We start from the raw sequence: 22,979 nt of genomic DNA, 5'->3' as shown, positions 1-22,979 counted from the left end.
TTTGAACCCAGGTGGTCTGACTTCAGGTCCTATTCTCTTATCTACTATGCTTTACAGTCCCCTCAGATAACACCTTTCTGGAACACTCTGTCCTATTGAGGACTTTATTTTTTATGTGTTACCTTGTGTGAGAGCATTAAGAGCTTGTTCCTGTTTGGGATTTTATAGTTGCACCCTTCTCCCTATGTAAGGGTTTGCCATTTTATTAGTTAAGTAACCCAGCTGCTGAATTAGAGCCCAGAATTCAGTGCATAATGGTCGAGGGCAGGTGTTCCACATAAGCATGTGGCTGTCCTTTATGCAGGCATGTAGGGATGTAGGTGAATGGTGACTGTACCATTGCGAATGCACAGCTTTCAGGGTTGTTCTTGTTGGAACCACAGAGTAAGAAATTTTATCTTAAGCAAGTGTGGTGAAAGTTGTACAGATGCAATTTCTCCTCACTTCCATTGCTGAAGGCTTAGTCTCATTGCCTCATCTAGCTGCAGGGGATTGGGAATTGGAGCATCCTTTCTCTTTGCTGACACTGGGAGGTAAGGTGTCATTCTGTATTATTTTGAGTATTTCATCAGTGTTGAAATGTTCTTGGGAGTGCATTTTAAGCTACAGAATGTAAAGGTCAGAGCCTTGTCCTAGCTACAACTCTGTTATTTGGAAGAAACACAGTGGATTTTGGTAGTTAGCAGTCTCTGCCACAGGTGTAACACTGGAGATTTCAGTAGGAATGTTAGAATAGCTCCCTGCTAAGGTTTGCAAAGTATTGTTACACACATTCAACTCTTGCTTCTTTTTTTTAATTTTTTTGAGACAGCATCTGGCTGTGTCCCCCAGGCTGGAGTCCAGTGGTGCAATATTGGCTCACTGCTGCAACCTCTGCCTCCTGGGTTCAAGGGATTCTCCTGCTTCAGCCTCCCTAGTAGCTGGGATTACAGGTGTGTGACACCACACCTAGCTAATTTTTGTATTTTTAGTAGAGACGGGGTTTCACCATGTTGTCCAGGCTGGTCTTGAACTCCTGACCTCAAGTGATCTGCCCGCCTCAGCCTCCCAAAGTGCTGAGATTACAAGCGTGAGCCACCGCACCTGGCCCCAACTGTTGCTTCTTATAAAGGTAAGTAGATAAAGTAAGTGATGGTATTCCCATTGTAAAGGAGAAAATTGAGATATAGGTGGTTAAACATTGAATGAAACCAGCTAGAAAGTTGAAGAGCTGGGACTCAAATCCAGGCATTGTGGCTTCAGAGTCAGTGAAGTTTGTATAGCCCACTGATTTTCTTTTTTTTTTTTTTTTGGTAGAAAATTCTAGCCAACAGTTTTTATACTTGCTGTAGTCACTACTCTTGTATCCTTTCTTAGGGTGTCTAATACTACCAATGTCCAGTATACTATACTGACAAATTACTATCATATGATGATAATTATTTATAATTTGATCTCATTTTGAAGATTCAGAAGATACATTAAGAACTTGTATTGCCTCACAGTCATCATGATGTTCATAAATGATACCATGTTTTAGATATATCAGTTTATAAAATACTGGGTAACAGGTTTTACTCTTTTTAGAAATTATACTTGATAGCTTTGGCTTCCAGTAGATAAAATGACATGTAAAGTGAGCAAATGAAATAGAAATAAAATAGGAAATAAAAATAGAAATTATATATTGGGGCACTTAATTTTTTAAAAATAAGTAGCATGTATTATGAAATACAGTGTTCGTATAATTTCACCAATAATTTGCTGTACTCTGTGGTAAAACTATTTTATACTATATGCTACTCAAGAAATTGGAAGCAATTTCTACTTTGGAGCAGCTGGAGGAGTCCTTTCTCCTTGCTGACAGAAGGTAAAGTATCATTCCTCAGTATTTTGAGTGTTTTCATCAATGTTGAAATGTTCTTGGGAGTGCATGTTTAGCTGCAGTTTGTCGTTATCTGCTTTAGGGATTGGAAGCTGTGCACTATGGCAAATAATAAGTATTTGTGCAGATGGATTATTAATCAGAAAGTAAGGTGGAGCCTTTTACATATTCCTATTTTAATATAATAGGTAGCAAACTCATTCTGGTATTCTTATTTTTGATTATTTTTCTTGGAGCTGTATTTTGCTGAGTGCTGTATTCCTAAATCATTTCAGAAGAAGCGACTTTAGTATAGCTGAATTTTAATAGATAGAAATAACATGATTTGAATTTAATTTTCCATAAAATACGTTTTAGATATTCTTTACAGCTTTAGTTTTGCTATGAAAGTAAGAGATCAGACAAAGAAGTACCATTCTTTTTGCATGTGGTTAATGACCAATAGCTCTCTGGGATAACTTTTTTCCCCCCTAAAGTTGTCTCTTAGTTCTTTCAGATTGTACCTAGATTTTCAGTTTTCTCTGGGATAATGTTTTCTTTTTTTGCTGAAATTGGCTCTTAATTCATCCAGATTCTTAGATTTCCAGTTGCCTGACAATAGCAATAGAAATAAAACAGGCTGTATCATAAATTCAGTGAAGTCTAATTGAGACTAGCATTCTTTTAATGGTTTTGCAAGAATACAGTTATCTGTATCTCCGTAATCCATTATTTTAACATATGCATACTGATGAAAAAACATATACATATAAGATGAAAAAAACAAACAAACCCTGAATTAAAAAAGGCTTATCCTTCAGCTTCTGTAGCTGTGTGTTGCCTACTTTTTAGAAAAGTTACATGTAAAATTTTGCCTTCTACCACAGACAAGGAATGCTGGCAAATGTGTTGTTAAAATTCTGTCATTGCATCTTTATCTGCCTAAAATGATGGAACAACACTTTCAGGTCATTTTAGTGAAGTTCAGTTGCAGTGAGTTACAAGGTATGTCATTTGAATACTGGTTGCAATTTGTTTCCTGTGTTCACTTGTATTTATAACCTAAATGCCCAGTACACCCTGCAAAAAATAAGCCAGTTGAAGAGATACAATATATATGTATATATATTTTGAGATGAAATCTCACTCTGGTGTCTGTCCAGGCTCACTGCAACCTCTGCCCCCTGAGTTCAAGCAAGTCTTCAGCCTCAGCCTCCCAAGTACCTGGGATCACAGGCATATACCCCCATGCCTAGTTAATTTTTTTTATTTTTAGTAGAGGTGAGGTTTCACTATATTGGCCAGGCTGGTCTTGAACTACTGACCTCAAGTGATCTGCTTCCCTCAGCCTCCCGAACTGCTGGGATTAGAGGCATGAGACACCTCTTCCGGTCTGAACAAATACAAAATGTTTATGTTGTGACTAGGCACTTAATATACTATTACTTAAAAAAAAAAAGATTTAAGACTACAAACTAGGATGGGGGGAATACTGGATTTTTAGTGGTAAGTCCAGGATTTGAGTCTGAGCCTTGTTACAAAGTTACTCGCTTATCTTAGGCAGGATACTTTACCTCTTTGAGTCTTAGTTTTCTTTTTGGAAAGTAAGAATTCTATACAGTATTAGTCTTTTTGACCAGTTTTAGCAGTCTGTGATTCTCATGTTTTTCTGTCTTGTGAAGAGAAACTTAACAGTCTTAAAGCTGCCAGCTCTTTTTTTTTTTTGTCTTATGAATAGTCTTGGTAACAGAAAACTGGTTTGAATTATCCAATCTAACTGTAATATGTTTTCTAAAACTAGTTTTAAAGGAGGCATGAAGTTGGAAGTATTTAGTTTTACATTTGAATTGTGCCTCACTGTTGCCACTTTAAAAGCAGCATGTGAACTGGAAAGACAAAACGCTTTGAAAACATACTGTGCAATGAAAAGAGAGTCAACTATTATTAAAGTTCTTTGAACTCCCATTTCATGACAGAAGACAGTGAAATGAGCTAACGTGACCATGTTTATTTATGTAGACTTTCCCATGTAAGTCAATGCAGATGTATTGCTGTTACATTTTTCTCCATTTTATTTTGAAAATATTTAAACATGCAAAAAAGTTGAAAGACTTGTATAGTGAAACTCCATATATTCTACATATAGTGCAGCCTAGATTCTGCAGTTAACATGATCTTTTATTGACTGTATCTTACATCCGTCTATTCACTCCATTATTCAGCCTTCTTTACATCTTACTTTTTGCTTCATTTCAAAATAAGCTGCAGCTGTCCTTACAGTTTACCCCCTGAACATTTTGACATGCATATAATTAGCTGGAGTTCAATACTTGTTAACGCTTCTGAAAGTTAAAATTTATACACCTAAGCAAGGCATAGTGGCTCAAGCCTGTAACCCTAGTGACTCTTGAGTAGCTGAAGTGGGAGGATTGCCTGATGCCAGGGGTTTGAGACCAGCTGGGCAACATAGTGAGATCCCCATCTCTAAAAAAATAAATTAGCCAGATGTGGTGGTATGTGCCTCTGTAGTTCAGCTACTTGGGAAGCTGATGTGAGAGGATCACTTGAGCCCAGGAGTACTAGGCTGCTGCGAGCTATAATCATGCCATTGTACTCCCAGCATGGATGATAGAGCAAGACCCCATCTTTTTTTTTTTTTTTTTTTTTTGAGACAAGTCTTGCTCTGTTGCCCAGGCTGGAGTGCAGTGACACCATCTTGGACTCACTGCAACCTCTGCTTCCCAGGTTCAAGTGATTGTCCTGCCTCAGCTTCCTGAGTAGCTGGGACTACAGGTGCATGCCACCATGCCCGGCTAATTTTTTGTATTTTTAGTAGAGACAGGGTTTCACCTGTTAGCCAGGATGGTCTCGATCTTCTGACCTTGTGATCCACCGCCTTGGCCTCTCAAAGTGATGGGATTACAGGTATGAGCCCCCGCGCCCGGCTTACCCGTTTTTAAAAAGGAGGGAAAAATTTACATACATAAAAATGCATAACTGTTACAGTGCCATGAATGACAGTCATTAATTTGAACACCTGGCAGTTTTCAGGGTCTTTGCAGATAGAGAGAGATGAATAAGACAGTTTCTGCCTTCCTGGTGCTAGTAGGAGAAATAAAAGAGATGTCTAAAAAAGTAGTGTTTTATTTGGAGCTTTTAGTTGCAAATAAGAATCAGCTGCCTTCTACAGATAATAACTCTTGCTTACAGAACCTGAGGGCAGGATTTCAGTGGGGCTTTGGGAACGGCTGGAACCAAGAACTAGAAGGCTCACAGGACTGTTTTTTCCTAACTCTGTTTTATTCTGCCCACTTCATTCTTTTTCTTTGAAGATCTGCTTTTTCCTCATTTTAGTACAAATGGTAGAACATGGCTGTCCCTAGAGCTTTTATTTTACATCTAATAATTCTCACACAGACATACTAGTTTTCTCTGATAATTTCATTTCTACCTGGGAAGTAGAATCTGATGGGCCCCGCCCTGGTTCAGCTTGCTTGAGGACTGAGCTGCTGGAAGCCTACTTTTGTGGATGGAGTGAAGTAGGAGGGAGAGAAGAGACAATTCCCAGAACAAGTAGGGGGCTGTTGTAACCTGGGCTGACACTGAAAATGGCTTATAACTACAATTGTGATAAATACTGATACAGACAAGAGCAGGCCATAGAAATAGATGGAGTGTGGGGTAGGGACCGCTTCCTAGAGAAATTGTTAGGTAAGGTTTTTTTTTTGTTTATTTATTTATTTTTTTTGAGATGGAGTCTCACTCTGTGACCCAGGCTGGAGTGCAGTGGCATAATTTTGGCTCACTGCAACTTCCACCTCCTGGTTCAAACAATTACCCTGCTTCAGCCTCCCGAATAGCTGGAATTTTAGGCATGTGTCACCAAGCCTGGCTAATTTTTGTGATTTTAGTAGAGATGAGGTTTCACTATGTTAGCCAGGCTGGTCTTGAACTCCTGACCTCAAGTGATCCATCTGCCTCAGCCTCCCAAAGTACTGGAATTACAGATGTGAGCCACTGTACCTGGCTGGCTAAGTTGGGTTTTGAAAGATGAATTCAAGTACAACCATGGGAAGGAAGGATATTCCTTATAGAAGAACAGTAGGAGAAAGTTAGGAAATGGCTTAGTGTGTTTAGGTAACTGTAAGGAGATTGGTACATTTGCTGTGTAAGTTTGGAAGTGGGGTAGGTTCATTAGAGACCAGAGAGAGAGGCAGATCCAGGCCAGTTTATGGAGAACCCTATCTTGTTAAGATACGGGGAGTCAGGGAAGGCAGGTGACAATCAAGATTTGTTTCCTTAAGAGATCATTTCACCAGATGAACTGGAGGCAAGTGGGGCAGAGGCAGAAAATCTTTTGAGAGCTTAGACTAAGAAAATGACTGTTAATAGCAACAGTCATTGTTGCTATCAGTGTGGAATTTGACAGAGTCTATACTCAGGAGCCACTCGGGGTTGTGGACTCCAAAGATAAGGACAGTGATGAGGAAGATGGCAGTGGCTACTGGAGGGCTGCAGCAGTCCTTCCTTTTGGCGGCCTGTGACCAAGGTCAGGGAGGAGTAAGCTATCCCCTCATCATACTGACCATGTATAGTTCCCTTTTTGAAAAGCAATAAAATGCTTTGGATTAGAAAAAAAAAAAAGGCAGTAAAAAGAGGAGGGAAGATAATTAGGTAGTAAAATCTTTAGTACTTGTGATTTCTTTGATGTCAGGGGATGGGGAGGAATCTTAAGATGATGTCCCCTGGTCTCCTGACCTGGATAACTGGATTAACTAGTATACTAGCCAAGGTAAGAAATATGGGAGACTGTGGTATTGGCAGTCTCATATGTCTTGATTTGGCTGATGACAACAAGGATACCATTTAAGGATTATTAAATTGTTTATATGTTTTAGGCATTTTACCATTTGTAAGTTGTATTTCACAATCTAAAAGACCAAAAAGGAGCAAGAGAAAATAAGTTTGGGAAAGAAGATGCTAACTTTAGGATTCAACTTTTATATTCGAAGTGTCCGTGCAACCCTCCATATGGAGATGTGTAGAAGGCAGTTGGAAGTGCAGTAAAATTCAAAGTGCAGTAGAGGAGTATGGGCTGCTGATACAGGTGAAGGGATTAGATTAGGTCTGTAGTTCTCAAGCCTCACTGTATGTTAAAATCACTGTAGAGCTAAAAAAAAATACTGATAACTTGGATCCCACCCCAGATTAATTACATTGACTTCTAGGGGTGTGAGGACACCATATCTAGCTTAAAAAGCTCCCTGTGCTTTTTCTTGTAATATACAGAATTGAAGAACCACTGGGTTACAAAAAGATCACTTATTGCCTACATTATGTGACTGACCAGAGTTCTGTAAAGAGGATTTTTTAATTGCTTTAGAACCCAATATAGGTTTAACCTTTTTGTTTTGGATACAATTATTGTACCTTGTACTTTCCTCCATTAATACCAGAAAAATTAAAAAGTATGTACGCTTTATGTTAAAATAATGATGCACATGTGTTCTTGAAAAAGTATATAGAAGATAAAAGCTATTTAGTTAAAGCAACTTTAAAACAAACTTTCCTGTGATTACCTGAAATGGCCATGTTTTACCTAGTTTTAATTATTGGTGTATAGTTTTTGCAGTGAAACCTAGATTGCCTTTATCAACTACAGTGTCTGAAAAATAAGTATGAAAGACAGGGTTGGTAAATGAATTGAGTGATGTGGTCTGGAAGGCAGATAACTGTAAATGGTGAGCAACCGTCTCTGATATATGTGATATGGAAAGGACAATTGCTTACTTGTCTGTCATTTCATTCCCTCACTGCTTGGCTTTATAACCCATCAGGGTCCTGTATCTGTATCTGTCAATAAGTATTTATTAGCACCTACTATCTTCCAAGAAGTGTATTAGGAAATGTGTTAAGTACTAGATAAAATAGACAAAAATGCTTGGGACTTGTAATAGGTTTGCCAGTGTTTGAATTGGAGAAGGCTATGTAAATGACAATGGAATGTCAAGTTATGTGATAATTATAAGAATCAGTTGCTGTTCAGAGACTGGAATTATTTCTTGGGCTTCAGCATAAAGAATGATTCTTGTAACACATTGGCCTCCCATTTTCTTGAGCTCTGTTCATGTAGCGATCTTGTTTTCTATGGACATCTTTCAGATCATGGACCCTAGATCCGTTGATCCTACTGCTTTTTCATCATCCTTTATATCCTGGAAGTTCCTTGCTCAGCTTAAATTTCGTAGTCATTATGCTAACTCCTCGGTGTATACCTCAGTTCCCACTCTTTAATCATGCTTACCTGGCAAAACTTACAACCTGGGTTAAATCTGAGACTCCTCCTAATCTGCGTCTGTATCTCTGCATCTGAATGTAGCTGGAAAACACGTGCTTCCACGTACCCTATGCTGAATGAGCTTACTTATTTAAAAAAAAAAATTCGTAAGAACCTCAGATAGATCCTTAATGCTCCTAGGCAATCATTTGTACCTAGTCCATTCACTCTGTCACTCTGTTAGTTACAGTTGTTGGTTACCCCAACCCTTTCCTTTTAAAATCCATAATACTGTCTCTCCCATTCAACTGATGACCTTGCTTCTTACTTCACTAAGAAAATTGGAGCATGTACTTGTGCATTCTGTCCTCATTCCTCTTACCATAGATGAACTATATGTGCTTCCATCAAAGACAAGCTCTTCACTTGTGTACTAGATATTATCCTCTATCAACTACTCAAGGATATTGCCCTCAGAATCCCCCTACAGATTTTCTTGCATCATCAATATTTTGTCTTTTATTGGCTCATTCATCAGCATTTAAACATGTTATTTTTCCTACATTAAAAATACTTGATCTCACTTTTATTGCTAGCTACTGTTCCATTTCTTTGCCCTTCTTTGTAATGAAACATACAGATGGAGTAGTCTATATTCAACTGTTTTTAATTTATTTCCTCCCATAATTCCTCTTGTATTTCTTGAGGTATAATTCACATGGATGAAAATTCACTATTTTAAATGTACAACTCAGTGGCTTTTAGTGTATTTACAGAGTTGTGCATCCCTCACCACTGTCTAATTCCAGAACATTTTCATCATTGTAAAACAAACTCTGTACCCCTTAAGCGATCACTCTGTTTCAGTCTTCCTCCAGTTCCTGGCAACTACTAATCTACTTTCTGTCTGTATGAATTTGCCTATTCTGGACATTTCATGTAAATGGAATCATACAATATGTGGTCTTTTGTGATTAGTTTCTTTCCCTTAGCATAATGTTTTCAAGGTTTATGCATTGTAATATGTATGAGTGTTTCATTCCTTTTAATGGCTAGTGTTCTATTTATGAATATGCCACATTTTGTTTGGTCATTCATCAATTGATGGACATTTATGTGGTTCTACATTTTGGCTGTTACAAAAAATGCCACTGTGAACATTTGTGTTCAGATTTTTGTGTGGGTGTATCTTTTCAGATATCTTGGGTACATGTCTTGGGTAGACTTCCTCGGTCATATGATAGCCCTGTGTTTAACATTTTGAGGAACTGCCAAGTTGTTTTTTAAAAATGACTGTACCATTTTACATTCCCATCAGAGTTCCAGTTTCTTCATCTTGTTCTGTCTTAAGCCAACTTGTATCAGGTTTTTCCTCTATTTCTCAAACTTCTCAACTGAAAGTGCCCTTGACGAGGTCATTGGTAACATCAAAGTGCCAAAGTTAAACAGTTCTCAGTCCTCATTTTGTTTGACCTGTGTGCAGCATTTGACAGTATTAATTATTCATTCCTCCTTAATACACTTTTTTCACTTTTGGCTTCTAGGATACTGCATGTTGTGTGCACCACCTCCTCCCACATTTTATTGGTCAGTCCTTGTCAGTTTCCTTTGTTACCTTTAAAAATTGGAGTGTCCATTGGGGATCTTTATCTAGACTTAGAAATCTTTAAGTACTGTCCTTGAACTGGCTCCCAAGTTGATATCTCTAGCTGAGATATCTTCTTTTTGTCCTTCTGAGCCATGTATCCAGCTGCCTACTCACCAGGATGTTAGACATTTTAAATGGAACATGTCTAAAACCAAACTCCTTTTCTTTCTTTTAAAATATGTGCCACCCATTGGTCTACATCTCTGATCAAGGTAACACCATCTTCCAGTTGTTTAGGCCAAAACCCATGGAGTTAACTTGCACACCTTTTCTCACATCCCATATCCAGTCTGTTGGGAAGTCTTGTTGACCTCACCTTAAAGTATCTGCAGTGTTGTAATACTTCTTACCACCTCTGCTATTGCCATCATCCTGGTGTGATTATCATGTCTCACCAGGATCATTGGGATCAATTCCTAATTAGATCCTCTGCTGTGTCTTTATCTCCAACAGTCTAGCTCAACACAGCCAGAATAATCCTTTAGAAATATGTCAGATCAGGCCGGATGCAGTGGCTCATGCATGTAATCCCAGCACTTCGGGAGGCTAAGGTGGGTGGATGACCTGAGGTTGGGAGTTTGAGACCAGCCTGGCCAATGTCGTGAAACCCTGTCTCTACGAAAAATAGAAAAATTAGCCTGGTGTGGGGTGCCTGCCTGTAATCCCAGCTACTCGGGAGGCCAAGGTTTGAGAATAGCTTGAACCTGGGAGGCGGAGGTTGCCGTGAGCCGAGATTGCACCACTGCATTCCAGCCTGAGGGACAGAGTGAGACTCTGTCTCAAAAAAAAAAAAAAAAAGAAGAAGAAGAAATATGTTACATCATCTGCATTTTCTGCTCAAAAGCCTGCACTGCCTCCCTTTACTAAGTAACAGCCAAACTAGGCCCTACTTCATCTGACCCTATTACCTCTCTGACCACACCTGCTGTCGTTATCCTTTGGCTCACTACATTCACCTCCTTGCTGTTCTTCAAACAGGTGTGCGTTAGACTCAGGGCCTTTACACTTGATGTTCTTTTTGCTGGAAATGTTCTTTACCATTTTCAAATTTCCTCAAAGCTTACCATATTCAGTAAGCTTACCCTAGTTACCTTTAATTATGTAACTTGCTCTTCCCACATTCTGGATTCATCTTCTGCTCTTTTAAATTTTTGCATAGCACTTAACATTGACTACATTATTGACTTATGTTTATGATTGCCATGGTTTGAGTGTCTCCCCCAAAAAGCGTGTATTGGAAACTTAATCGCCAATGCAGCAGCTTGGGGAGGTGGGACCTAATGGGAAGTGTTTAGATTATGAGGAATTTACCCTCACAAATGGATTAATGCTGATTATAAAAGAACTTGAGGCTGTGAGTTAGATCTCTTGTTCTCTCTTGCCCTTGTGATGCCTTCCACCATGTTCTGACACTGCAAGAAGGCTCTCACCGGATGTGGCCCCTCAGTCTTGGATTTTGAATACTCCAGAACCATGAGCCAAATATATTTTTACTCATTATAAATTACCCAGTCTGTGATATTCTGTTATAATAGCATACAATGGACTAAGACAGTAATATATTGTTCTTCCTCCCCAACCGACCCTCCCTCTCCCCACCGCTAAACTGAAGCTCTATGAGGGCAGGGATTTCTGTTTTGTTTACAGATGTAACCTAAGTGTCCCAGTGCGTGGCACATAGTAACCTTTCAATAAATATTTGTGGAATAAGTAAATGGATGGCTATATGGCAGAAGTCAGGGTCTGAGGCAGGCCTTGAAAAATTTTGATAAACAAAAAGGACGACCTAGTTTCTCTTATCTTTCCCAGGCTTCTCTTTTCTGTGCCTTTAGCAAGATCTCTTTAACCTTCAAGGCATGGGCATCTGCATTAGAACCTGAGATTGAATCTGTTTCTTAGTATACATGTGACCTCGAGCAAGATTTCTGGCCATTCTTGAGTCCTTTTTCAAAAGTCATTTTTATTGATAAATACTTTGAATATAGTGAAATACATTCTTTTTGGGTACACAGTTCTATGAATTTTGACAGACTTAATCATGTAATCACCATCACGTTACATTTGCATCACTGTAAAACATTCCTTTCGGTGCCTTGGAGTCAGTTCCCTCCCTTCACCTTCTGCCTCTGGAAATCATTGATCTGATTTCTATCCTTCTATTTTTGCTTTTTCCAGAATGTCATATATGTGGAGTCATTAAATGTGACTCATTTTTAGTCAAACCTCTTCCGTTTAGCCTATATGCTTTTGACATTCAGTCACATAGTTGCATTTATCAGGATTTCATTTCTTTTTATTGCCCAGAAGTATTCCAGTGTATGGATTTACTACAGTTTATTCATTTACCAGTTGATGGATTTTTGGGTTGTTTCTAGTTTTTGGCCATTATGAGTAAAGTTGCTGTAAACATTTTTATTTCTTTTGGGCAAATACCTTGGGTGTAGGAATGCTGGGTTGTATGGTAAGTTAATTTAACTTTATAAAAAAAACCACCATACTGTTTTTCACAGTGATTAGCCTTTTTTCACATTTATCAAATGGGGTAATAGTCGAGACTTTTAGTTGCGAGCAACAGAAATTGAGTCTAGGAAAGGAACTTATGAATATTGGAGGGCTGGAGAAATAGGCTGAAAGTTATGTATCCAGGAACAAGATTCTAGGCACAGACACTGGAGGTTGAATTGCCAGTACCATCAGGGGGTGCTAGACACTGTAAGTAGAATTACTGTCTCTGGAAACTGGACTGAGTTGCTGTGATTGCTGCTTTCACTTGCCAGAATAGATTTTCTGAGGACCGAGCTTTGAGTCATTTGCTTTTGAATCACCATCTGGAGGTAGGCTCCACCTCATAAGGTAGGGGATTCCCCCAGCGTAGGAAAGAGGATTCAGATGTGGGGCTGAAAAAGGAAATAACACATGTATACCACAACCTCCAGAGGTAGTTGTGATTACATAGAATAATTTTCATGGTGTCTAGGAACTTACTAGAATATAAATGCTAGTTTACTTTTCTGTTTTCCTTTTTCCCATCTGTCTTTTTTAAGTAAAATCTTTGTTAAAGTATAAAACAAACTACATAAATCAAGTGTGTGTAGCTTCATGAATTTTTATGAGGCAAATTCATCCTTTTGACCAGTATCGGAAGAAGAAATAAAACATTGTCAGCACCCTGGAAACTTCTCCTCTTTCCTCGTCTTCATTACTGCACAACCAGGTAATCATTGGTTTTGACTAGTTTTACCTGTTTTCAAACTTTATGTAATCAAAATTGTGTGTGTATGGATTCTTTCAATTTTTGTGAACCCATTTTTTTTTTGATTTCCTGTTGTTTCATTGTTTAACACTATCCATTGTACTATTGATGGATACATGGGCTATTTCCAGTTTTTGGCTAATACAAGTAAGTACTGCTGTGAACATTTTTGCATGTCCTCTGGTTTACACACACACACTTATATGTATTTCTATAGGTATGTAACATGGAGTGAAACTAATGGGTCATGGATTTTGTGTATGTTCAGCTTTAGGAGTGACTGCTGAAATGTTTTCTTAAGTATCTTTTTTTCACTTTCCACTACTACTGGCGGTACATATGAGTTCCAATTGGTCACATCTTTTTGACATCTTACTCTGTTTTCAGTAGGATTTTGTACCCCAGTATAATTCTTGTTTGAGTCTACCTCATCAGTTACAAGTATCTCTTTCCTATAATGTTATTAACTCTTTGAGGTGGGATTTCATGTTTTGTCTTTATCCTCTTAGTACGAAGTACAGGCATAGAACACAAAGTAAATGCTCAGTGAAGGTTGCGTGAAAAGATGAATAAAGAGTATGTCTGTGAGTGGGAATAATCTTGGCATTTTTTGGAACAGAGAACTCACTGGTCTGACTGGAATTAGAAGTAATAGGAACAATGGATGATAGGGTTAAATTAAATCAGGTGGAATCTGATTCAGTAGGTGATAGGTAGACCTGTGTAGTTCCTGAACTGGGAGAGCGTTAATGAAAGCTGTTTTGTTCTGTGAATGAAAAATTGTGTTTTTGTTTACAGGTGTGTCCAGCTGTTAGGAAATAGTTACAACAAAGATTTGGCCCATGATAGGAGACAGATTAGACAAGGCATAAGTGGGTGTGAATTTGGTTAGCTTGATCTCTTAGTTTTTATTTTCTTCATAAAATGGGGCTCCATCTTGTAAAGATTAGAACTAACATATAAATATGGGTGGATGTTTTCTTTTTTATTTACTGTGTGTGTTGTTTTATGGCATTTGAGTTTTGTGGAACTCAGAATTTTGAAACATGTTGTGTAGTGTGATGCTGCCAGTGTAAATCCATGTGGAATTTTTCTAACTATAGCATCTCTGGAGCACCTTACTTATTCTTTGCTTCTATTTTATTGTTGTTCTACCCCAGCACCATTGGTTCTGCTTGTGCCAGAAACAAAAAACCATTAATAAAGTGGCTTCTTGCCTCTGACAGCTTATCCCACAAAATGTTGAACTGCTCCCCATAGTTTCTGTTAATTATAAAGCACGTTCATGAATGTAAATAAATACTAAGAATCAAGATTTTTAGTGGAAGAGGAAAAAAAATCCAAGAGGTTAATAAAAAAGTTGTAATATTGAATTAGAATTATCCATATTAACTCATGTTTTTGTGTTTTTTTGTTCCAATTTTGCTTCACATTTAATAGTAATGTTTTAAGCTAATGTCTAGATATTACCTGATTGTTGAACATTACATAAAGAGATCTCCCTGAAATGGTGGTACTATATTATTATTTTAAAAAACTAATGTATTTCTTTAACTAGAGAGTTTTAGATTGATATAAAAATTGAGCATGTAATACACAAAGTTCCCATATCATTTTGTCTCCTCACACCCACCTCATAATTCCACCTATTATTAACATTTTACGTTACTGTTGGCACATTTGCTAAAATTAATGAGCAAATATTGATACATTATTATTTAAAGTATAATTTGCTAATGTTCACTCTGTTATACAGTTGTATGAATTTTGAAATATTTATAATGTTATGGTTACCATTATGGTCTCATAAAGAATACTTTCATACTCTAACAATCCCTTTTTCATTTATTAATCCTCTTTCTCCAGAAATCTTGGCAACTATTGGTTTTTATTGTCTTAAGTGTTGCCATATCCAGAATGTCATATAATTGGAATGATATAGTACATAGCTTTCTTCTATGAACTTATTTCATCCATCTGTCTGTCTTACCTATCTGAGCTGCTTTCATTATGTCTTTTTTTTTTTTTAATTTAATTTTATTTTATTTTATTGCATTTTAGGTTTTGGGGTACATGTGATGAACATGCAAGATTGTTGCATAGGTACACACATGGCAGTGTGGTTTGCTGCCTTCCGTCCCCTCACCTGTATCTGTCATTTCTCCCCATGCTATCTCTTCCCACTTCCCCACCCCCCGCCCCTCCCCCATTTTCCCCAACCCACCCCAGTGTGTAGTGCTCCCCTCCCTGTGTCCTTGTGTTCTCATTGTTCAACACCCGCCTATGAGTGAGAATATACGGTGTTTGATTTTCTGCTCTTGTGTCAGTTTGCTGAGAATGATGGTTTCCAGGTTCATCCATGTCCCTACAAAGGACGTGAACTCATCGTTTTTGATGGCTGCGTAATATTCCATGGTGTATATGTACCACATTTTCCCTATCCAGTCTATCATCGTTGGGCATTTGGGTTGGTTCCAGGTCTTTGCTATTGTAAACAGTGCTGCAATGAACATTCGTGTGCACGTGTCCTTGTAGTAGAATGATTTATAATCCTTTGGATATATACCCAGTAATGGGATTGCTGGGTCAAATGGGATTTCTATTTTTAGGTCCTTGAGGAATCGCCACACTGTCTTCCACAATGGTTGAACTAATTTACATTCCCACCAACAGTGTAAAAGTGTTCCTATTTCTCCACATCCTCTCCAGCATCTGTTGTTTCCCGATTTTTTAATGATCGCCATTCTAACTGGTGTGAGATGGTATCTCAATGTGGTTTTGATTTGCATTTCTCTGATGACCAGTGATGATGAGCATTTTTTCATATGTTTGTTGGCCTCCTGTATGTCTTCTTTTGTAAAGTATCTGTTCATGTCCTTTGCCCATTTTTGAATGGGCTTGTTTGTTTTTTTTCTTGTAGATCTGCTTTAGTTCTTTGTAAATTCTGGATATCAGCCCCTTGTCAGATGGGTAGGCTGCAAAAATTTTTTCCCATTCTGTTGGTTGCCGATTCACTCTACTGACTGTTTCTTTTGCCGTGCAGAAGCTGTGGAGTTTGATTAGGTCCCATTTGTCTATTTTGGCTTTTGTTGCCATTGCTTTTGGCGTTTTGGTCATGAAGTCCTTGCCTGCACCTATGTCCTGAATGGTTTTGCCTAGATTTTCCTCTAAGGTTTTTATGGTATTAGGTCTGATGTTTAAGTCTTTAATCCATCTGGAGTTAAGTTTGGTGTAAGGTGTCAGGAAGGGGTCCTGTTTCTGCTTTCTGCACATGGCTAGCCAGTTTTCCCAACACCATTTATTAAACAGGGAGTCCTTTCCCCATTGCTTGTTTTTGTCAGGCTTGTCGAAGATCAGATGGTTGTGGGTATGTTGTATTTCCTGTGAGGCCTCTGTTCTGTTCCATTGGTCTATATCTCTGTTTTGGTACCAGTACCATGCTGTTTTGATTACTGTAGCCTTGTAGTATAGTTTGAAGTCCGGTAGTGTGATGCCTCCTGCTTTGTTCTTTTTGCTTAGAATTGACTTGGCTATGCGGGCTCTCTTTTGGTTCCATATGAAGTTTAAGGTGTTTTTTTCCAGTTCTGTGAAGAAGGTCATTGGTAGCTTGATGGGAATAGCGTTGAATCTGTAAATTACTTTGGGCAGTATGGCCATTTTCACGATGTTGATTCTTCCTAACCATGAACATGGAATGTTTCTCCATCTGTTTGTATCCTCTCTTATTTCATTGAGCAATGGCTTGTAGTTCTCCTTGAAGAGGTCCTTTACGTTCCTTGTTAGTTGTATTCCTAGGTACTTTATTCTCTTTGTAGCAATTGTGAATGGCAGTTCGTTCTTGATTTGGCTCTCTTGAAGTCTATTACTGGTGTACAGGAATGCTTGTGATTTTTGCACGTTGATTTTGTATCCTGAGACTTTGCTGAAGTTGTTTATCAGTTTCAGGAGATTTTGGGCTGAGATGATGGGGTCTTCCAGATATACAATCATGTCATCTGCAAATAGAGACAATTTGATTTCCTCCTTTCCAATTTGAATACCCTTTATTTCTTTTTCTTGCCTGATTGCTCTGGCTAGAACTTCCAGTACTATATTGAATAGGAGTGGTGAGAGAGGGCATCCTTGTCTAGTGCCAGATTTCAAAGGGAATGCTTCCAGTTTTTGCCCATTCAGTATGATATTGGCTGTGGGTTTGTCGTAAATAGCTTTTATTGTTTTGAGATACGTTCCATCAATACCTAGTTTATTGAGGGTTTTTAGTATAAAGGGTTGTTGAATTTTGTCAAAAGCCTTCTCTGCATCAATTGAGATAATCATGTGGTTTTTGTCTTTGGTTCTGTTTATGCGGTGAATTACGTTTATGGACTTGCGTATGTTGAACCAGCCTTGCATCCCCGGGATGAATCCTACTTGATCATGGTGGATGAGCTTTTTGATATGCTGTTGCAATCGGTTTGCCAGTATTTTATTGAAGATTTTTGCATCTATGTTCATCATGGATATTGGCCTGAAATTTTCTTTTCTTGTTGAGTCTCTGCCGGGTTTTGGTATCAGGATGATGTTTGTCTCGTAAAATGATTTGGGAAGGATTCCCTCTTTTTGGATTGTCTGGAATAGTTTCAGAAGGAATGGTATCAGCTCCTCTTTGTATGTCTGGTAGAATTCCGCTGTGAACCCATCTGGACCTGGGCTTTTTTTGGGTGGTAGGCTCTTTATTGCTGCCTCGACTTCAGACCATGTTATTGGTCTATTCAGGGTTTCGGCTTCTTCCAGGTTTAGGCTTGGGAGGATGCAGGTGTCCAGGAATTTATCCATTTCTTCCAGGTTTACTAATTTATGTGCATAGAGTTGTTTGTAATAATCTCTGATGATGGTTTGGATTTCTGTGGAATCTGTGGTGATATCCCCTTTATCGTTTTTTATTGCATCAATTTGGTTATTCTCTCTTTTCTTTTTTATTAATCTGGCTAGTGGTCTGTCTATTTTGTTGATCTTTTAAAAAAACCAGCTCCTGGATTTATTGATTTTTTGAAGAGTTTTTTGTGTCTCTATTTCCTTCAGTTCTGCTCTGATCTTAGATATTTCCTGTCTTCTGCTAGGTTTTGAGTTTTTTTGATCTTGCTCCTCTAACTCTTTCAATTTTGATGATAGGGTGTCAATTTTCGACCTCTCCTTTCTTCTCATGTGGGCACTCATTGCTATATATTGTCCTCTAGAGACTGCTTTAAATGTGTCCCAGAGATTCTGGTATGTTGTGTCTTCGTTCTCATTGGTTTCTAAGAACATCCTTATTTCTGCCTTCATTTCATTGTTTATCCAGTCAACATTCAAGAGCAAGTTGTTCAGTTTCCATGAAGCTGTGTGATTCTGAGTTAGTTTCTGCATTCTGAGTTCTAACTCGATTGCATTGTGGTCTGAGAGACTGTTTGTTATGATTTCTGTTCTTTTGCATTTGCTGAGGAGTGATTTATTGCCAATTATGTGGTCAATTTTAGAGTAGATGTGATGTGGTGCTGAGAAGAATGTATATTCTGTGGATTTGGGGTGGAGAGTTCTGTAAATGTCTATTAGGTTTGCTTGTTCCAGGTCTGTATTCAGGTCCTGGATATCCTTGTTGATTTTCTGTCTGGATGATCTGTCTAATATTGACAGTGGGGTGTTAAAGTCTCCCACTATTATTGTGTGGGAGTCTAAGTCTCTTTGTAAGTCATTAAGAACTTGCCTTATGTATCTGGGTGCTCCTGTATTGGGTGCGTATATATTTAGGATCGTTAGCTCTTCTTGTTGCAGTGATCCTTTTACCATTATGTAATGTCCTTCTTTGTCTCTTTTGATCTTTGTTGCTTTAAAGTCTATTTTATCAGAGATGAGAATTGCTCATTATGTCTTTTTTATGCTTTGACGGTGAACTCCATTAAATCACTGAATAATATTGCTATCATATGGATTTTCTTTTATCCACCTCGAAAGATGTCTTTTTTGCTTCCAGTTCTGGTGATTATAAATAAAGCTGCCATAAACATTCCTGTGCAGGTTTTGTATGGATATTAACTTTTGATCTCAACTGGGTAAATATCTAAGCACAATTTTTGGATCATATTGTAAAAGTATGTTGTGATTCCTAATATTTGGTAGATTTCATAAGAGAAACCATCTGGGTTTGGTGCCTTCTCCTTTTGGAATATTCTTAATGTTAATTCAACTTCTTTAGTAGGCATAGGCTTATTCAGGTTATCTGTGTTTCTAGTGTGACCTTGGGAAGATTATGCCTTGCCAAGGAATTGATACATTTTACTGAGGTTATAAAACAGTGGTCATAGAATTGCTCATAGTACTCCTTGATTATCTTTTTAATGTCCAACAGTTCAATAGAGATGGCTTCTGTTTTATTTCTGATATTAGTAATTTGTTGAACTCATGGTTTTAAAAATATTTACTTGCTCCATTGACTGAAAGGGCCTAGAAGCAATGACAGCCAGCAGAGGTGAGCATATCTAGTACCTATATATTGTTTTTTTATTCCATTTGTCACTAAAAGGAACCTTGGAGAAGTGGCTGATTCCAGGTGTGGGACCAGAAAAGTGCCAAGTCTGGAACATGTTATGTCAAAAAGCAAGGGAGCTGTTGAAGACTAGTGGTACATGTCTGAAGAATACAGGGACTGACTTGTAAAGGCTACCACAGGCCAAATTTGGGACAACTTGAACATTACAAAATGGTAATAGACATTGAGTGGGAAAAAAACCCAAAACACTGCCATGAGTCCATAGTGAGAAAGAGAAGGAAAGAGGGAGGAGTTGGGTAGGAAGGGAGAAGAGAAAGAGAGAAAGGTGAAATCTTCTTTGCAGAAGATTGCTTGGTGATAAATGTAAAAGGAATTATGTACTTAGAAAATCACCTTTTTGTAGGCCGGGCGCGGTGGCTCAAGCCTGTAATCCCAGCACTTTGGGAGGCCGAGGCGGGTGGATCACGAGGTCAAGAGATCGAGACCATCTTGGTCAACATGGTGAAACCCCGTCTCTACTAAAAATACAAAAAAAATAGCTGGGCATTGTGGTGCATGCCTGTAATCCCAGCTACTTAGGAGGCTGAGGCAGGAGAATTGCCTGAACCCAGAAGGCGGAGGTTGCAGTGAGCCGAGATCACGCCATTGCACTCCAGCCTGGGTAACAAGAGCGAAACTCCGTCTCAAAAAAAAAAAAAAAAAAAAAAAGAAAATCACCTTTTTGTATACCCCACATAACTAATCTGGTTCAGGTAGGGATGATCACTGGATGCCATAAATATTAGGTGAAAGATTGTTGGGAGAAGAGAATATTTACACAGTCTCAAAGTATTGATTTACACATTACTTTCTACTTAATAAAGGTGAAATAATTTTACAATATGAAGATCTGGTATTCACCACTTTAATGAAGTGATTGAAACTTAAGATCAAGGAGCTGGCATCAAGTACCCCCTGACTTGATGCAGTAAGATCACCTTTGATTAAATCATTGCCAAAGATGAAGAAACAATCAGATAAATCAGAATGTGGAACATTCTATAAAACACTTGGCCCAGATTCTTAAAGACACTTAACTATTTATTTAGGGATGAAGTCAAGAGGTTTGCAACTTACTTTCAAATGGTTTCACAAAACAGAGATACAGCAAATGTAGCAAAACATTATTGATGAACCTATGTGAAGAGTACATGGGTGTTAATTGTAATATTCTTTAAATTTTCCTGAGGGTTTTTATGTTTTCAAAATAAAAGGTAGCTTTTTAAAAGTTAATTGAGGCCGGGCGCGGTGGCTCAAGCCTGTAATCCCAGCACTTTGGGAGGCCGAGGCGGGTGGATCACGAGGTCGAGAGATCGAGACCATCCTGGTCAACATGGTGAAACCCTGTCTCTACTAAAAATACAAAAAATTAGCTGGGTGTGGTGGCACGTGCCTGTAATCCCAGCTACTCAGGAGGCTGAGGCAGGAGAATTGCCTGAACCCAGGAGGCGGAGGTTGCGGTGAGCCGAGATCGCGCCATTGCACTCCAGCCTGGGTAACAAGAGTGAAACTCCGTCTCAAAAAAAAAAAAAAAAAAGTTAATTGATAATAAATTGTGACTCTGAAGGGTCTTAAGAGATTATCTAATCCAACCCCTCATTTTACAAATGGGGAAAGTGCGACCCAAGGCGACTTGTCTGAGGACACCTTAACTGGTTACTGAGAGAGTGTGAAGAGCATGTCGGTTCTCTCTTTTCCCGCCACCCATGGAGGATGTGAGTGGCAGGATGTGGGAGGGATGGCAGAGAGACACAGAGGGACTTTGGGAGGAATGACTCTCTGGAGTCATGGTAGGAAACGGGCACCCCTTAGCAGGAGCATGTTGAGGGTCCCAGCCACAGCCAAGGTAAAGGAGATTATGAACTGAAACACAGGCAGGACAGAGAGACCCAACACTTCACCCAGCTTACCTCCTCTTCTCTTTTTAAAAATTCTTTGCTATTTTCTTTCTCTATTCTTTCCACTATCTTAAAAAAGAAAAACTTATCTCCATTTTATTGTCAACGTGGTCATTTTGCATTTTCCACCAATAATTAACATAATGTCATGGAAATAATATAAATTTTGGTGCTGGACAGACCTGATTTTACATTCCAGTCCTGTGTACTAGCTGGACAACTTTGAAGTCACTTAACCCTTCTAAGTCTTGGCTTCTTCATTTTTGAAAAGTTACTACTTCGTACTTTGAGAGGAAGTGGCATTGTGCTGGGGTATTTTAAAAAATGCATCATGCTTTCTCCTTAGGTATTTGGAAGTTAGTTATACAGTCCTTTTAGTGGTTTTCTTAGAAAATACAATGATACATTGTTGACTTGTTGTAGTCTATTGTTAATTCGTAACTGGTAGTACTGGCAATGTTTGCATCTTCGAATACTTTAACTTCCTTTACCCTTTTCTCAAATTACGTGCCATTTTAGTTGGATACTTTATTGTATACATTTAAGCTCACAAATTTAAATTGTCATTCACTACACAATGATGTTTCAGTGACAGACTGCATGTACAATGATGGTCCCATGAGATTATAATACCATATTTTTACTGTACTTTTTCTGTGTGCGGATACCTTTAGATTGTGTTACAACTGCCTACAGCAGTATTAAGTACAGTAACTTGCTGTACAGGTTTGTAGCCTAGAAGCAAAAGGCTATAATAACCTAGGTGTATAGAAGCTTATACCATCTAGGTTTGTGTAAGTATACTCTGTGATGTCACACAGTGATGACATTGCTTAATGACACATTTCTCAGGGACTGAATGATGGATTTGGGGAATGACAGCAAGGTCGATTTGGCTCCAGCTGAAGCTTATAAATACTGTTGATGATAAGATTGTATGTGAGGTGGTGTCTCATTATGGAAATTGTAAACTCCTGTTCTCTTTTAGGGAATAAGGAGCCCTTGTAGAATTGTTTAGGGATAGGGTGATACAGTGATTATTTACGGGGCAAGAGCTTGGCTTGATTTTATATTCCAACCTAAATCTCAATTATGACTTTGTCACTTCCTCATTTATACTATGGGTTAAATTTTTCTATTTCCTCATCCATGAATTGGAAATAATAGTACTTATTTTATAGGGTTGTTACAAGGATAAATGAAATGATACGTGACATGTACTTAGAACAGTAGCACTATGTAAATGTTAGGCAGTGTTTTATTATTATCATTGTTATTGTTATTAAATTAGATTGTGTATGCTAGTATTCACCCCATGCCTGGCACATGGCTAATCATAATTCCAGTCACCAGTAGAATATATATGGGATAATTACTAACCAAACTATATTTTCACACCCCTGCATCTCATATAGGAAATTTATGTCCTTTAAAAGTCATATTTAATGTATAAATAAGCTGTATAATTCATTTAGGTTATTTTGTCATTGCATTGTTGTGATTGCATATTACATGT

General features: G+C 38.3%; 1 protein-coding gene across 5 annotated transcripts in view; it reads left to right on the top strand.

The window, feature by feature from the left end:
• Nucleotides 1-22,979, top strand: part of STRBP (spermatid perinuclear RNA binding protein) — a 172,644-nt gene that overhangs the window by 31,369 nt on the left and 118,296 nt on the right. The window contains exon 1 of one of the 5 annotated variants that reach the window (XM_039474643.2): nt 1,119-12,982. The exons of the other annotated variants lie outside the window; for them this stretch is intronic. The gene's annotated coding sequence lies outside the window, so the exon portion shown is untranslated. Of the gene's footprint in view, nt 1-1,118; nt 12,983-22,979 lie in introns of those variants that run through there. 5 annotated transcript variants of the gene reach the window in all.

Source organism: Saimiri boliviensis, chromosome 2, assembly GCF_048565385.1.
Source record: "Saimiri boliviensis isolate mSaiBol1 chromosome 2, mSaiBol1.pri, whole genome shotgun sequence".
Classification (NCBI taxonomy): Eukaryota; Metazoa; Chordata; class Mammalia; order Primates; family Cebidae; genus Saimiri; species Saimiri boliviensis.
The sequence above is the reverse complement of the archived record's forward strand: the minus strand, read 5'-3'. Positions and strand labels throughout refer to the sequence as shown.